The sequence below is a fragment of the Elaeis guineensis genome, chromosome 5 (genome assembly GCF_000442705.2).
Source record: "Elaeis guineensis isolate ETL-2024a chromosome 5, EG11, whole genome shotgun sequence".
NCBI classification, from domain to species: Eukaryota; Viridiplantae; Streptophyta; class Magnoliopsida; order Arecales; family Arecaceae; genus Elaeis; species Elaeis guineensis.
In genome coordinates, this window is record NC_025997.2 from 30959770 (window position 1) to 30976345 (window position 16576).

Sequence of the window (16576 nt, forward strand, 5' to 3'; positions counted from 1 at the left end):
CATCCGAACCAAGTTGGATGACCCGATCGTTCGGTATCTGACCGACGGGATCAGCCCCGAAGATCCTGCGGAGGCCAAGCGACTCCGATGGTCGGCTCTCAATATGTCATCATGGATGGCCGACTCTACAAGAGGTCGTTCTCCCTTCCCTTGCTTAGGTGCTTGGGACCGACCGACGCCGACTACGCTCTCCGAGAGGTTCACGAAGGAATTTGCGGGAACCACTTGGGGGGCAAGTCCCTGGCCTACAAGTCCTGCGACAGGTTATACTGGCCTACCATGAAGAAGGACGCGGTCGAGTTGGTCCGGAGGTGCGAACCATGTCAAAAGTACGCCAATTCAGCACCAACCGGCCAGTCAAATTGCTCCTATTGTCGCTCCATGGCCCTTCGCCCAGTGGGGGGTCGATATTCTCGGTCCTTTTCCACTAGCGTCGGGTCAGAGGAAGTTCATAGTCGTCGCCATCGACTATTTTACCAAATGGGTGGAGGCCGAACCATTGACGCAAATCACCGAGCGGAAGATGGAGGACTTCATCCAAAAGTCCATCATCTTCAGGTTCGGGTTGCCGCATACGATCATCACGACAACAGACGGCAATTCGACAACCAGGACTTCAGAGACTTCTGCGCCAGGTTCCATATCAGGCACCGACTGACTTCAGTCGGGCACCCCAGTCCAACGGCGAGGTCGAGGTGACCAACCGAACCTTGCTCCACGGACTCAAGACCCGACTAAACGAAGCCAAAGGCCTCTGGGTCGACGAGCTAGGCTCCGTTCTGTGGGCTTACCGAACGACCCCGCGTTCCGACCGGGGAGTTGCCTTTCAGTTTGGCCTATGGAACGGAGGCCATGATCCCGCTCGAGATTGGACTGCCATCTTCAAGTCGAGCGGTATCAAGAGCCGGGCAACTCCGAGAGTCGGAGGGCCGACCTAGACCTCCTCTCCGAACTACGAGACGAGGCTCAAATTCGCATGGCTTCGTACCGACAGAGGGTCTCGGTATTACAACGCCAAGGTCAGACCGAAGCTCTTCAGGACTGGCGACTTGGTCTTAGGAAGGCAGAAGTATCGAAGCCCCTGGACCAAGGGAAGTTGGCTCCAAATTGGGAAGGGCCCTACAAGGTAGCAGACACTTATGGTCCGAGAGCCTACCGACTGGAGACCCTTGAGGGAAACCCATTCCCCGAACTTGGAATGCCAACAACTTGAAGTTGTACTATCCATGAACTTTGTAATTCGATAGCCGGAATACAAATTCGATTTGGAATCTCAGAGTTTTAACTCTTCGACTAATGATCGGTGCCACCAAGGTCAAGCCCCGACATAGCCGACATGGACTTAGTGTCCGCCTGGAACGGCGACCTTATCAACGATACATCGGACCTTACCAGGACCGATGCACCCTTATGGACGGGAGTTGACACTCCTTCGACGATCGACGATACATCGGACCCTTACAAGGACCGATGCACCCTTATGGACGGGAGTTACACCCTTCGACCTTCGATGACACATCGGACTCTTAAGAGGACCGACGCGTCTACATTGATGGGAGTTGACACTCCTTCTACGGTCGAACTTTTGGGCCAAACCATCGGCTAACAAGCCGATCGGGCCCCGACAAAGAGAGGCGAAAAGCCTACGCGACTGACGTCGCGACTTCCGACCAGGCTACGGCCGGTCGAGGATATTCGGCTTACCACCGTCTATCGCACAACGCGACCTTAGTCGCATCCACGACTTGCCGACGAGCCACGGCCGGTCGGACGATATTCGGCTTGCCACCGTATATCGAAAGACACAGAATGAATACCCGACACAAGAACATCGGGATCCGACTTGTTGTCGTTCCCCCGACAATGCGTCGGACGACGTTCGACTGAACGCGTCAGCGGAAGCCCGACTACCGAACCTTTGCAAGGTTCGATCGGCTCCCGACTCAACAAGACGCGCCCGACTGACGAGCTCGACTATCAGAAGCCGATCCAAAGTCGGACTTACCCACCTTGGTAGCGGCACGATTTGCCGAACGTCCTACTGACTTATGTGAGTTAGCGACTGACACAAGTTAGTGACTCATTAAGACATTCATCATACATCTGAAAGAAGTAGACAAGGGGAAAGCGGAAGAAGTCTTCATTTAAAGTTTTCATTCAAAGTGTACAAAGTCGGGTCGAAGCCCGATTACATGTATTTCAAAAAATAGAAAAAGCAAAGGAAAATCGGCAAGGCCCGATCACCCGTCTGAGTCGATCTCCTCGACCGATGGAAGATCGGGGATGACTGGTGTGTCGGCCACGATCAGAGCTGGGTCGACGGCTGGAGCTGGTCCTTCGGTCGGCGGGGGACTGGCAGTCGGCGCCGCTTCCTCCGGGACGGCTTCCTCCGCAGCAACTGCGCCTCCTGACGGCTGGTCGGCCATCTCCTCGGTGGCTTCCTCCTCAGCCCCCGGTGGGATGATGCTGCTGAGGTCCAGCTCCGGGTACAAGGCCCGAACTGCCTCTCGACCGTCCTCGTACCCTACTCGGTACGAGGCGAAACCCGACTCGAGCATCTCCTCCCGATACTGGTCGAGGCCCGGAAGTCTTCAACCGCCCGGTCGGCCGACTCCTTAGCCGACCTTGCCTCTTCCTCCGCCCGGCCGAGCGACTCCCTCGCCGACTCTGCCTCCACCTTTGCTATGTCGGCATCAGCTTGGGCGATCGAAAGCTCCTCCTCAGCCTTGGCGAGCTTCTCCAGGCTCACCCGGAGCTGCTCGCGCTCGCCTTGGAGTTCGGCGGCAACGCCGTCCCGTTCGTGCCGAAGACGACGCACGGCCCGACCCTTATGTCTGGCCTCCTTCTTGGCCGACCTAAGCTCGGACCCAAGCCGGGAGACCTCGTCTACTAACTTGGCCTCCCGGTCGGCCGACTGCTGAAGATGGTCGACCAACATTGCCTTCTCGGCTTCGACTGCCGCCGACCTCTCCTTATAAGCGGCCCGGACGTTACCGAACCTCCGGTATCTGGCCTCCAGTTCCGACATTGTGTAGATTAGCTGCCGTTGCAAATGCTTCGTCAGGATCACATAATGAGAAAAATCTCTAAGGAAAAGAGAAGGTGATGCAAAGCTTACCTCGACCATCGTCGGGTAGAACTTGGACAGCATCTCAGTTACCTGCCGAGATCTCAGCGACTCCACGTCGGCCGGAAGAAGGATCCCTTGGCACAACCTCCTCGCCAGGTTGTGGTCGGCCAACGCCGACGCTCCTTCGGGGAACTGTGCGCTGGGCGGCACAGACGGCTCCCCGACCTTGTTTCGTCCGCGGGGTCCATCGGGGCTTCCCTCGATCGGCTGCCCCGACCGACGGAACCGGCAGCGAGGGGATGCTCGAAGTAGAACCAGCACCCCCGCTGCGGCCACGGACACCGGGATGATGTTCGGTTTCCCGAACGACATCCGGCTCCACCGCCTCCGGTGATGCCGCCGACGTCCTTCGCCGCCTCTCCCACCGGCCTCTCCTCCGTACGCGCCGCCGGAGCCGCGAGCGCGATGACGGGCTCTGACTGATCGGTCACCGACGCTTCGACGATCGGCGCCGCTGGAGCAGGCTTCTTCGGCGGGCGCGAAGGTCCGGCCCCCGATGCTGGCCTCTTCCTTGTCGCGAATTGCCGAATCTCCGCGTCTGTCGGCCGTATTCTTGGAGGTGTCCCTGCGATACCAACAAAGATGTTAACTAAAGAACCGGGCTAAGGGCCGGATGAAAAGGAGACCGGGGGATCGGATGATACCTAGTCGGGGGACCAAGCTTAAGCCGGCATCATAGAGAGCTTGTTCGGTAACAAGCTCCCTCTGCTTCGGGACCGACATATCTTTCAGTCGGTGGAAGTCTTCCCGATCGTCCGCTTCCACCCGGCTGTTGTCATTGGCTTCGGTTCGGGGCACGCCCCAGTGAGAAGGAAAGCCCCAAGAAGATGGAGAAGAAATAAAGAAGAATTGGTTCTTCCACCCATGGATGGACGATGGAAGACCGGTGATAAAGGAAAGGCCCTTCCGGGGTTGAAGAGCCACCACCCTCGGGCTTTAGGGTGGGGTCGGAGCACAAAGAAGGCCCGAAAGAGAGAAATGCGAGGGTTGGTCAGCAAGAGCTGACACAACAACGCAAAACTGATTATGAGACGGACAGAGTTCGGCGCTAGTTGCGCCGGACAGAGTCCGTAATAGTTCAGAAGATTCCGGACGAACTCCGGAATCGGGAGCCGAAGACCCGCGCGAAGGTCCTCGACGTACAGTGCCAGTTCGCCAGGCGGAGGGCTGTTAACCCGACCGCCGGCCCCTGGGGCGGACAGTTAAAACTGCTCCGGGATGCAATACTGCTCCCGAAGCCGATCAACATTCGACCCCGAAAGTGAGGAAACCTCAACTTCCGGAGTCGACCGAGAGTCGTCAGTCGGATTCCCCGACCGAGCTCCCTGAGTCGGATTCCTGGCCATTGTACCGGAACCGAATAAGAAAGAAGAAGGGGCGAAGAAGAAGAGGAGGACGAAAGAGGGACCACGAACCGGAGAAACTCCGCTGGAAGCAAGAAAGCTCTGCCCGCGACGACTGAGAAACCGCCCGGACAGAGTTTCGGCAGCAAAATGGCAACGGTGGGGTCTTGGGTCCGAGAGGTCCTATATATATAGGCCCGTCCAACGGCCAAGATGGCTCCGCACCGATCGAAGCTCCGTGGATGCTCGACACGTGGCGACCTCCGGGTGGCCTGAGAATTCGGCGCGCCCCGTCCCGGGACGGCCGCACCGCCCATATTAAATGCGGAGGGCGCCGGCCAACCACCTTCGACACGCGGCACGCGGGGACGCGGTTCCGCATTTATGCGCCCGCACCGATTCGTGTTCCCGATGAGACGCCTGACAGCGCCCTGCGCTCCCACGATCGGCGCCGGATATCCGGTCGTCTGACACCGTATCGTCCGGTGCCCGATATCCTGACACCGACGTAACGTCTGACGACGACAAGATGCGACGTCTGACACCTGACGCCGACATGACATCTGACACCGACTAGACGCCCAAATCGCTTGGCATTCATGAGGCGCCTGACATCGGATCAACCGACGGTACGGTCGGATCTGTGCATGCGACAAACCCACTCCTAGTCTCCCAGGATTGCTGCCCGAATAAAAGCATCCGCCAGCTCACCATCCGACTCAAGAGTGGAGGGGGGCAACTGTTGGGGAATACCCACCGACCGACCGACCGATGGCCGGAGGACCGACCGACCGACTTACGGTCGGAGGATCGACTGACCGACTTACGGCCGGAGGACCGACCGACCAATTGACAGTCGGACCGACCGACTGACGCCATCACCGGCCCATCATCGGCTTACGACCGACTGAAGATATGTCGGGCGCACCTTTCCCGACCGACTGAACCCGGAGGTCTGATGGCCGACTCACGTAAAACTCGCCGACCAACGGAGGAGCCCGACGCCACTCAGCTGGCCACCGACTTAGGGTCGGTCGACTCCTCCAATCGCCGTACAGCCACCAGACCTTGTCAGTTCTGACAGCAACATGCGGCACGGCCATCTGGAGGCATCGTCCTACTGAGGGCATTGTCAACCCTGGTGATTTGACAGCCCCACGGCGACATGACACTTTCACGGCGACTCTGACAGTCTACAGTGAGTTGACAATTCCTCACTTGTCTGCGTCATTAATGATGGCGCCATACCGTGCTCCACTATATAAACCGGGGAAGGCAACAGTACAAGGGATCTCTCTCCATTCTCGTCTTCGAAACCACAGGCTTGCTCCTCCCTCTCCCTCTCTCTCTCGATCGAGCTCTCTGTCTTCATTTCACTGTTGCCCAGTCACCTCTCTGACTTGACCGTCGGAGGGTCCCCGCCGGAGCCGCCTCCGGTCAGTGTGGACTTCTCATTTTTGCAGGTGCTCGTTCCCCGACGATCGGACGACGAGGCGATTGGCCGCAACACAAGCCATGTATGCGGCAACAATGTTAAAGCCGGTTCTTGATTCTTGGGATCCTGTATGGAGAGCTACAGTATTTGTATTGCACAAGTTACTTGTTTTCACATACACATTATTCAATTGCTACATAGAATATCTTTTATTGGGTGATCACTTTGTTTTATTTTATGGAATATACATTTACAAGAAAAATATAACACATGTGAGTGTATGGGGCATGTTGCCTCCAATTAGGGTGCTAGAACCTGCAAATATGCTCCATGCAGAGATTACCTGTTTGCTTGATACATGTGGAATTCTATTCTGATTCTCTTATATCAAAGTCGATTTCTCATCATGCAACAGGTTCAGGTTGACAGTAGTTTCCCCATTACAAATGTTATCCCATGCTGTTTCTCTCTTCTTTAGATCCGTGGCTTAGGAAGATGTCTCGATGGGGAACGCTGAAGCTCTCCTATCATGATAACATCCTGTTCATTAAACAGAGATCGTTCTTAGTTGCTAGTGCTTGTATCGTCAGTAGTTCTCGCAATCCTCGCAAGTTTCGATGGCTCTACAATTCGGTGCATCTACCAATGGTGTGTCTTTTGAATTTGAATTTTTTGTTTTTAATGGTCTTTTAAGAGGATCATTTTGATCTTGATTTTAATTTGAATTCCGAATTTGGGGGTGGTGTGCTTAGATATTTGGATTCAATATTAGAGGTTTGGACCAGATTGGTTTTCATAAAAATTATGATGGAAAAGTTCTCACTTCTTGTGCCATGATTCGCTTAATGAAATCTTTTGGGTGAGGCTAGTCCCTTACCGTTTTCACAAAACGAAAATGATGCATTAGGAAAAACAAAGCAGGAACTGGATAATAAAAAAATAGCCCCCCAATTTCAACCCTTGAAGGATTAGAGATACTCCTTGCCAATACTAGCATCAGATGAAAATTTTGTAAGACTGTCGGCATGTTGGTCCTATTGCGGCCAACTCTCTGTTGTCTGTCGCCGATGATGAGCACCTGCAAAACAATATCCTCACAGACCGGAGTTATGTCCGACGGAGACCCTCCGATGCTTAAGTCAGAGAGAGAATTGATGAATAGCAGATTTGAATGTCGAGAGTAGCAAAGCTCTGGCTCGGAAATGTCTTACCGGTGCTGTTCTCTTATCCTCTTTTTATAGATAATTCTGATGTAACCATCAAGTACGTGGTCTCACTTTTTATGGTGCTAAATTATCGGACCATAATTATGGAGTTAGTGGGTCGTTAATTCCCACTGATTGCTGTGACACGTAGTTGACAATCGTTCATAACGGTTAGGATATGTTGAGCAGATAGGCTGACTATATATCGGTAATACTGATATGTCAGTAGAAGGTCCGAGCAACCATCGGTAAGTAGTTTGATATGCCGACGATCATAGATCGAAAATTGTTCAAGTTGTCTGTTGTTTGATAATAGCCGACTGACGGTCGGTTGACCGACTATGAGTCGACGTAGGATGCTTGTGCGACCGATGTAGAGTCGAAGTCGGAGTTGGTTAACTTGAGTCGAGGGTCGATTAACTTGCCCCAATAATTGCCCCACACTCTCAAATCCAAGGTGCTTCGACGTGTGTATTACTACGTGGTTTGTCACATTGGACGAAGGGAGTCATCTCATGTCATATCGAATCTTGACTTGGCTGCTAGTTTCTTCGAGATATGAACGTAGGTTGTTTTGTCGTTTCAGTGGATATAGAACCATCATTAGACTATCATATTGATAGAACGATTCGATATCGGATGTCAGTATCAGATGTCGTTTCGAAAAAATAATTTGGTGTCGGGCATATGATTTTAACTAGTAGATCTTTGTCACGTGTCCGAATGTCATTGGGTCGGAGCTGTTCACGTAGATAACAGTGATATGACTCATCAGAACAGGTGCGTTGAACAGTTCGATCAATGGTCGGCTCAGATGTCACCACGTGTCAACATCTGGTGAGACTCTGATTTGGTTGCTTCGATCTTGGCCGTTGAGGGATCCTATATATATAGGATCGCTTTCGGCCAACCTTTTACTTTTTATTTTGTCTTCTTTGCTGCAGAAATTCTGTCGGAGGATCATCCCAGCATCTGAAGCCTTCTTTTCTTCTCGTCTTCCTCTTTGAATTTCAAGTTAAGTCCTTGTCTTTCTTGAGTCCTTCATCTTCTTTAGTCTTCTTCTCTCCAATGGCTAGGGGTTCTTCCTCTCGTGATGGTCGGTCGAAGAATCTGACTGATGACTCTCCATCAGACCCAGAAGTAGAGGCTTCTTCACTTTCGGAATCGAACATTGAGCGGCTCCGAGAGTAATATCGCAACCGGAGAAATATCAACTTTTCGCACCTGGTGTCGACGATCAGATGAATACCCCTCCTTCGGGCTAGGTGGCTTTTTATGTTGAAGACCTTAGGATGGGTCTTTGATTTTCTATTTCAAAGTTCGTCCAGAATATTTTGGACTACTATGATCTTTGTCTCGTCCAGCTAGCACTGAATTCGATCCGGCTAATGATCAGTTTTACTTTGTTGTGTCAGTTACTACCAACCAAACCTCATCCTTCCCTCTTCTGTGCCTTTTTGGTCCTCCGACCTCATCCAAAGGTCAAGGGTTGGTGATTTTTCAACCTCCAAAAAGGCCTCTCTTTCATTATCGATCTTTTATCGTCCATCCATAGATGGAAGAACCAATTCTTTTTCACCTCTTCCTCGCTTCCTTGGAGCTTCTCTTCTCGCTGGGGTGATCCAAAAATTGACCCCAATGATAACAGTCGGATGGAGGTCGGCGATCAGAAAAACTTCCATCGGCTGAAGGATATGATTGTCCCACCGCAGAGAGAGCTTATGATCGAACAGGCTCTTTACGACGCCGGCCTCAGTTCAATCACCAACTTAGGTATAGTATAGTCGATCACTTTTAACTTTATTCTTTTTTTGTTTGTTTCTAAATCGTACTAACTTTTGTTATTTTGGTCGCAGTCATGCAGCTGAGGGTGTGAGTGTTGAGTGCCAACATTCATCAACACGCTGTCAGGAAAAGGATAGCGTCTGAGGCTGGACCGTCCCAACCATCGAAGAAGGGTCGGGCTTCCACTTCCGCTTCTATGCCAGCAGAGGAACTCGATGTACAACCTGCATCAGATCCTGAACCGGTTCTAGCATTGTCAGCGTCGACAGTGCTTCCCAACATGCCGTCTAGTGAAGGGGCGGCAAGTGAAGACGGAGCTGCCGTGGCACCATCAATAGCTCCACCGAATGAGGTTCGGGCCGAGGTGGAAACCATGGCCGAACCTGAATAGCCGACAGCTGCGCCAATTGCTCCTTCAGCAGGAGTTGTTTCTCGGGTGCAATCAAGTTCAAGTTTCTCCTCACTTTTGAATGTGGGGCCCCGATAGAAGACCGAAGAAAGACTCCGGTGACTTCGGCAGAAGATGTAGCGTCGGAGGGTCACACAGTCTACTTCGACATTAGAGTGCTCGAAGATGAGTCAGCTTTGACCAATCTGACATTGGCCAGGTGGCTCATCCAAGCTGCTCTTCTTCCAACCGATCGAAAGAATCGAAGAAATAGGACAGTGGTCGAGATGTTCTCGTCTTTTTATCCGATGATACTCGGGATGAGTTTTTTCTCTTTTTTTTTTGATCTAATCCAACTCACCTTCTGTTTGTAGTTGGTCCACGACATGTTCGACTTAGAAGCCGGCTATGTGAAGTTCGGCGACTTCTGTCAGACATGGTTGAATAAAGTAGCGACCGTCGATGCTGAAAAGGTGGCTGTCCTCGAGCAGCTTAGGTTGGCAGCTGAGTGGGAGACCAAGTTTCGGCAAGAAGTCTCCTATTTGACTGATGACCTGAAATCTTCTAGAGCTGAGCTTGAGTCAGCTCGTCAAAATATTTTGGTTCTTGAGTTGCGGGTCAAGAGCAAAAAATACTCCATCCACCGACTTCGACGAGAACGAGACAGATGTATTGCTGAACTCGAAGGCAAACATGTGGACCAGCCTAGAAAGGTTAACACTGGCCAAAGAGGAGTCATCTTCTGCACGAGCCGATGCTAAGTTGACGAAGGTGGAAGCAGAGTCGATGAGGGAGGCCTTAAGCCGGGCGATCGAGAACTTCAAGAATTCAGAAGAATTCAAGGAGGAGATCCTTGAAGGCGGATTTGCCTCCTATTGTGTTGGGTATGAGGATGGTCGAGATGCGATCGAGAAGTTATATCTGAACCTTGACTTGAGTAGCATCGTCCCTCTGGGATCGGAAGATGGAACTGCTAAAGAAGAAGAAGCCATGCCGACCCAAGTTGGAACACCGATCATGCCAGAAGTTGTCCAAGTCTCCGATGCTACATTGGGGCAAAGAGATAAGGATGGCGACGAATCTTGATCGGTGTATTTTTATTTTTTTTTTTGTAATCAAACACTTGTAATCGGACTTCAGTCCAATTTTGTAATCTCCTCTTTGCAATGAATGAAAAGAATTCTTTCTAAAGTCCAGACTCTTTGTTTTGCTAGTCTGCAATGTAAAGTAATTATTTAGCTACCGAACATCAATCGACGAACCAAATATTCGATAGGACTTGTAAAATCATCCGTTAGTCATATAGTTCTTTTGACATACTTATAATAATTAGGATAAGTCGAAATACCCTGCATCTGACATTTAGTCGAGTTTGTATGTCAAGTCATTTGATAATCGGTAGTAAGCCGAATATCCTTCGACTGATCATACCCAAGTCGGTATAATTTTAATATGATCTTGATCATATTGGCATAATATTCTATTTAGTTAGGACTAAGTCGGCATAATAGTCTTTCGACTATGATCGGCTTTTACAGTAAAAAATCGAAGTATGTTTGGTATCGAGATATAGTCGGTATTATGGCTTTTACAGTGAATGCCAGTGTGATTGATGTCGGTGTTTACAGTAAAAAATTGAGGTAAATTCTGTGTCGAGATATAGTCGGTAGTTCGATTTTTACAGTGAAAGCTGACGTATGATTGATGGTTGACAGAAATTGATCGTTCATTTATCGGTTCAAAATCATTTCATAGTCGACTGAGACTCGTGATTTTGAAATTCTGTATTTCATTCTGAACAATATATACATGGGCAATTTTATTGATGATACATCTTTAAATTGTCAACATTCCATGTTCGAAGAATAGCTGATCCTTCAAAATTTCTAGCCTATGTGCATCTGGTCTGAGTGTTTCGGCTATTCTATAAGGTCCTTTCCAATTTAGAGATAGCTTTTCTTGATCTAAAGGTTTTGAGATTTCTTCTTTCTTTAGAACCAAGTCTCCTGGTCAGAAGACCTTCAACTTGACTCTTACATTATAGTACTGAGCTACCCTTTGTCGATATACAACCATCCGAATTTGAGCTTGCTGTCAGACTTTTGAAAGTAGATCTAGATCGGCTCTCTGACATTCAAAATTGCTCAACTCACTATATTACTCGACCCTCGTCGATGGCAATCCGATCCTGAGCAGGATCATTGCTTTTGTTTCGTAAGCTAAATTAAATAACGATTCTCCCATCGGTATGTGAGGAGTTGTTCGATATGCCCATAAGATTGGATATAGTTTTTCTATCCATAGGTCTTTAGCTTCATTCAGTCGGATTTTGAGTCCATGCAGAATCATTCGGTTGGTTACCTCTACCTCTCCGTTTGATTGTGGATGGCCAACTAATGTGAGTTTGTGCATAATATAAAATTTTGCACAAACTTTTTGAAGTTCTGATTGTCGAATTACTGACCATTATCAGTAATGATGGTGTGTGGCAAACTGAATCTACATATGATTGATTTCTGAATGAAGTCTTCCATCTTACTTTTAGTAATTTATGCCAAAGGTTCAGCTTCTACCCATTTGGTGAAATAGTCGATAGCAACCACTATAAACTTTCTCTGACCAGATGCCGGAGAGAAAGGACTAAGTATGTCAATTTTCCACTGTGCGAAGGGCCATGGTGCAATAATCGATGTTAGTCGACTGGTCAGTTGGTGTTGTAAATTTGCATATCTCTGACATGGTTCACACCTTCAGACAAGCTTAACTGCATCTTTCTTCATAGTGGGCCAATAGTATCCTTGTCGCATAACTTTATAGGCTAGAGATTTGCCCCCAAATAATTTTCACAAATCCCTTCATGAACTTCTCTAAGTGCATAGTCCACATCTGTTGGTCCCAAACACTTTAGTAAGAGAAGAAAGAATGATCTTTTGTATAGATGACCATTCATTAAAATATATTGAGAGGCCATCCATCGGAGTCATTTAGCTTCTGAGGGATCTATAGGGAGAGTCCCATTGATCAAGTACTGGATAATCGGATTCATCCAGTTTGGTTCAATAATGAATTGTAACACTTCATCGACTTTGTCAATACTTGACTGTTCAAGGCATTCGATGAATGTCCGATCCAGCGAGTTGAAAAAAGTAGTTGTAAGTCGCGAGAGTGTGTCAGCTCAGACATTTTCAGTTCTTAGGATGTGAAAGATCTCAAAGTACTTCAGGATTCATATAAGATCCTTCACCTTCTGAAGATACTTCATCATGATAGGGTCTCTAGCTTCAAATTCATCCTTGACCTGTCCAGCAATCAATTGCAAGTCGGTGAAGACCTTCAGACCATCGATGTCAAGTTCTTTGGCAATTTTTAAGCTGATTAAGAGCGCTTCATATTCGACTTGATTATTTGATGCTTTGAAGTTGAACCAGAGGGCGTATTCAGTAACCATCCCTTCAAAATTTGTAGGAATGAGACCAGCTCCACTACCTTGTGCATTAGATACTCCATCGATATGCAGCATCTAAGTTGACTTTAGGTCGGGTTCGGGAGTCGTGGCCTACTTTATTGTATTATTAACTTCATCCTCTGGTTTATTGTCGGATATTGTACATTCAACTATGAAGTTGGCCAAAACTTACGCCTTCATGGACGGTCGTGGGCAGTATTGTATATCGAATTTGTCAAGCTTTACTGTCCACTTCATCATCCGACTCGATATATCAGGTTGATGTAAGATCGCCTTCAACGGCTGATCTGTCAAGATCACAATTGGATGTGCCTAAAGTACGGACGAAGCCATTGCATTGATATAATTAGAGCATAGATTATTTTCTCATTCTTGAATACCTCACTTCGGCATTGTAAAGCACCTTGCTGCTGTAGTAGATCGATCGTTGAATCCAATTTTCATCCCCTTGGACAAGCATCGAACTCACTGCCTCCATTAATGTCATCAAGTAAAGATATAAAGTTTCTCCAACCTTTGATTTTGTAAGCAGAGGTGGAGATGCCAAGTATTTTTTCAAGTCCTCGAAGGACTGTCGCACTCGTTCAACCATATGAAGTCATTTGATTGCCTCAAGGTCATGAAGAAAGAGAAGTATCTTTTTGCTGATCTTGATATAAATCGGCTGAGTGTGGTGATTCTTCCATTGAGTTGCTGTATCTTTTTCTTCGAGCTGAGGTGCTTCATGTTGATGATAGCCTTTATCTTCTCGAAGTTGGCCTCGATTCTTCATTGTGATACAAAAAATTTGAAAATTTTTTGGAAGTCACTCCGAACGTACACTTAGTCGAGTTCAACATCATCTGATGTTGTCGAAGTGTGCTGAAGGCCTCTTCTAGGTCTCGAACATGCTGTGAAGTTTGGAGACTCTTCACCAGTATGTCGTCCACATATACTTTCATGTTGCACCCGATCTGTGTCTAGAAGATCTTATTGACAAGCCATTGGTAGATGGCTTCGATATTTTTCAGACCGAAAGACATCACTTTATAACAGTATATGCTTTGTCGGTTATGAAGGCTGTATGCTCCTCATCTTCAGGCACCATCCGAATTTGATTGTATCCAACGAAAGCATCCATAAAGCTTAAAAGTCAGTGGCCTGAAATCGCATCAACCAATTGGTCAATCTTTGGCAATGAAAAGCTGTCCTTCGGACAAGCTTCATTCAAATCTATATAATCGATGTAAATTCTTCATTTTTTATTGGCCTTTCTCACCATCACTATGTTGGCGAGCCAATCGGGATAATTAGCTTCTCTAATGAAGCTTGCCACGAGGAGCTTGTCAACCTCTTCGACAATAACCTTCTGTCTTTTGGAGGTAAAAGGTCGTTTCTTCTGTCTCACTGGTTTGACATATGGATTAATGTTGAGTCGGTGAGTTATTACTTCCGAAGAAATATGTCGGTGGCCGATCAAGTGAAAATATCGATATTTGCTTTCAGTAGATTTATTAATTACTGTTGCTCCGGATCAGACAACTGCGATCCAATTTGGACCGTCTTCTCAGAATCTTCTTTTTTAATGGGATAAAATTAGTTGTTCAGCCAATTCATCCCTCCTGATTCTCTCTTTGGTCCAACTTATCGATGTATAGAGAGTCTTCAGATTTATTATTTTGTGTGGAGACTAAGAAGCAGCGTCGGACTAGCTGTTGGTCTCCATGCATTTTTTCGACTTATTCTTTGTCAAAAATCGAACTACTAGATGGTATGTCGAGACCACTGCTCTCAATGTATTAAGACTAGGTCATCTGAGTATGGCATTATAAGCTAAAAAAACTCAGACAACTGTGAATGTCACAAGAACAGTGCTCTACTGTGGTTCAGTTCCCGCAGTTAAGGGAAGAGAGATTTCTCCTACAGTGACAGCATCTCCAGTAAAACGACTAATGGCATCGAGACTCTTCTGAGTCGATCAGTCGATAGTCCATTTGAAAAAAAATCAAATAAAAAAGAACATCAGTCGAATTTTCATTATCTACAAAAATTTTTTATATCATAATTAGCTATTGTTGTCGAAACAACAACAGCATCATCATAGGGAGTTTGAATTTTTTGAACATCTTCTTTCGAAAAAGTTATTACATTATTGAGTCGTTGCCTCTTCGCCGACTCTTCTTCAGAAGTTGTCCCCCAGTTCGGTCGCCCAAAGATCATATTGATCACCCCTGCAGTCGGCTGATTATTGATAGCCTCCTCAGTTTGCGGCTGAGGTCGTCGGTCGGCAGAAGGTTGAGTCGGTTGATCCTTTCGGTACTTTTGAGATAGTCTCATCGAATCAGAGCCTCTATCTTGTCCTTGAACTGGATGCATTGTTCGGTATCATGATCGTGATCACGATGGAACTGACAGTACTTCCTCGATCACGGTTCCTCGAGGGTGCCTTTATCAGTGGGGGTGCCGTAGGTATTCTACTTCTTCGATCTCCATAAGAATCTACTCATGGAGAGCAAGAGAGGAGTGTAGGAGTCATACCTACCGTAGTTCGGTTTGGACTCTGTCATCGGGTTGAAGCTCGTTTATTGACAGTCGGTCTGCTTGATTCGATCAAAGCTTCATTTTTTTTTATTTCTTCTTCTGAACTTTTTCACTTATTTGGCATCAGTCAAAAGTAGCTTCATCCGCGCAAATGTACTTGTACGCACACTCTAGAAGTTCAGCATAGGTCCGAGAGAGAGTTTTGTCAAGAGAGTAAGTAAATATGGATCCTCTTAACTCCTTTTCATGGCTGATATAGCCATATCTTTATTGAGGTCTCTGACCTCAAGTGTGGCCGTGTTGAAGCGGCCACGAAGTCTCTTAGTGTCTCTGTCTCATCTTGCTTGATAGAGAAGAGACTGTCGGATGTTCGTGACGGCCTTCGACTTGTGCTGAAGTAGGCAACGAAAGAATGTTCGAGCGGCTCGAAAGAATTGATGCTTTCCGACTAGAGCCCAGAGTACCAGGCTCGAGCAACTTTCCAAAGAGTTGTCGGGAAGCCAATGCATAAGAGGAATCAGTTGCCCCTTGGATCATCATGAAATCTTTATAGCTCTCCAAGTGGTCGACGAGGCAGTGGAGCCGTCATATAACTCCACTTGCAGCATCTTGAACCGAGAAGGAATTGGTTCATCGAGGATGCGCCAAGAGAGAGGCTGGACAGTGTGGAAGTTGTAGTCGTTGAAAGACTTCTGACCTCCACCTGAAGTTGGACTAGTGATGATCAATTTTCTAAATTTGAGTTCATAGACATCCAGCTGCCGCTGCTGAGAAACTCCGGAGGTAGAACCCCCTAATGAGTTCGAAGGAGAGACAGAAGGTGTCCGTGGCCATTTCTCCTTCCTAATACAATATGCACGAGAAGAAAGAACGCTGCGAATGGTGGGTGGCACGGTGAGAGTTCCGAGAGCGTGGTTGTTCGTCTCGATAGAAATGCCGAGACGGTCGCTCCGGAGAGGAGGAAGGTGATCGCCGTGGAGGACGATGACTGTGCCTGGATGGCACTGACTATGCCACCGATTACTCACTGACGGCTGCTGCTACTACTGAGTTTGTTGTTGTTGGAGGCTTTTGACTGCCTCCGTCAAAATATTCATCTGCTACATGAGTGCAGCATTCTGAGCGTCTATGGTGACCACAAAATGCGAGGAACTAAGCTTGCTACTGGAGGTGGGGGAGGAGCATCTTTTCGGTGGGAAGAGTGCCTCATCGATCCAGTCGAGTGCTGAGCTCTTGTTTTCAATATAATTGACTGTAGACTGCCCCCTACCTGGCGTGCCAATCTGTTGCGGCCAACTCTCTGT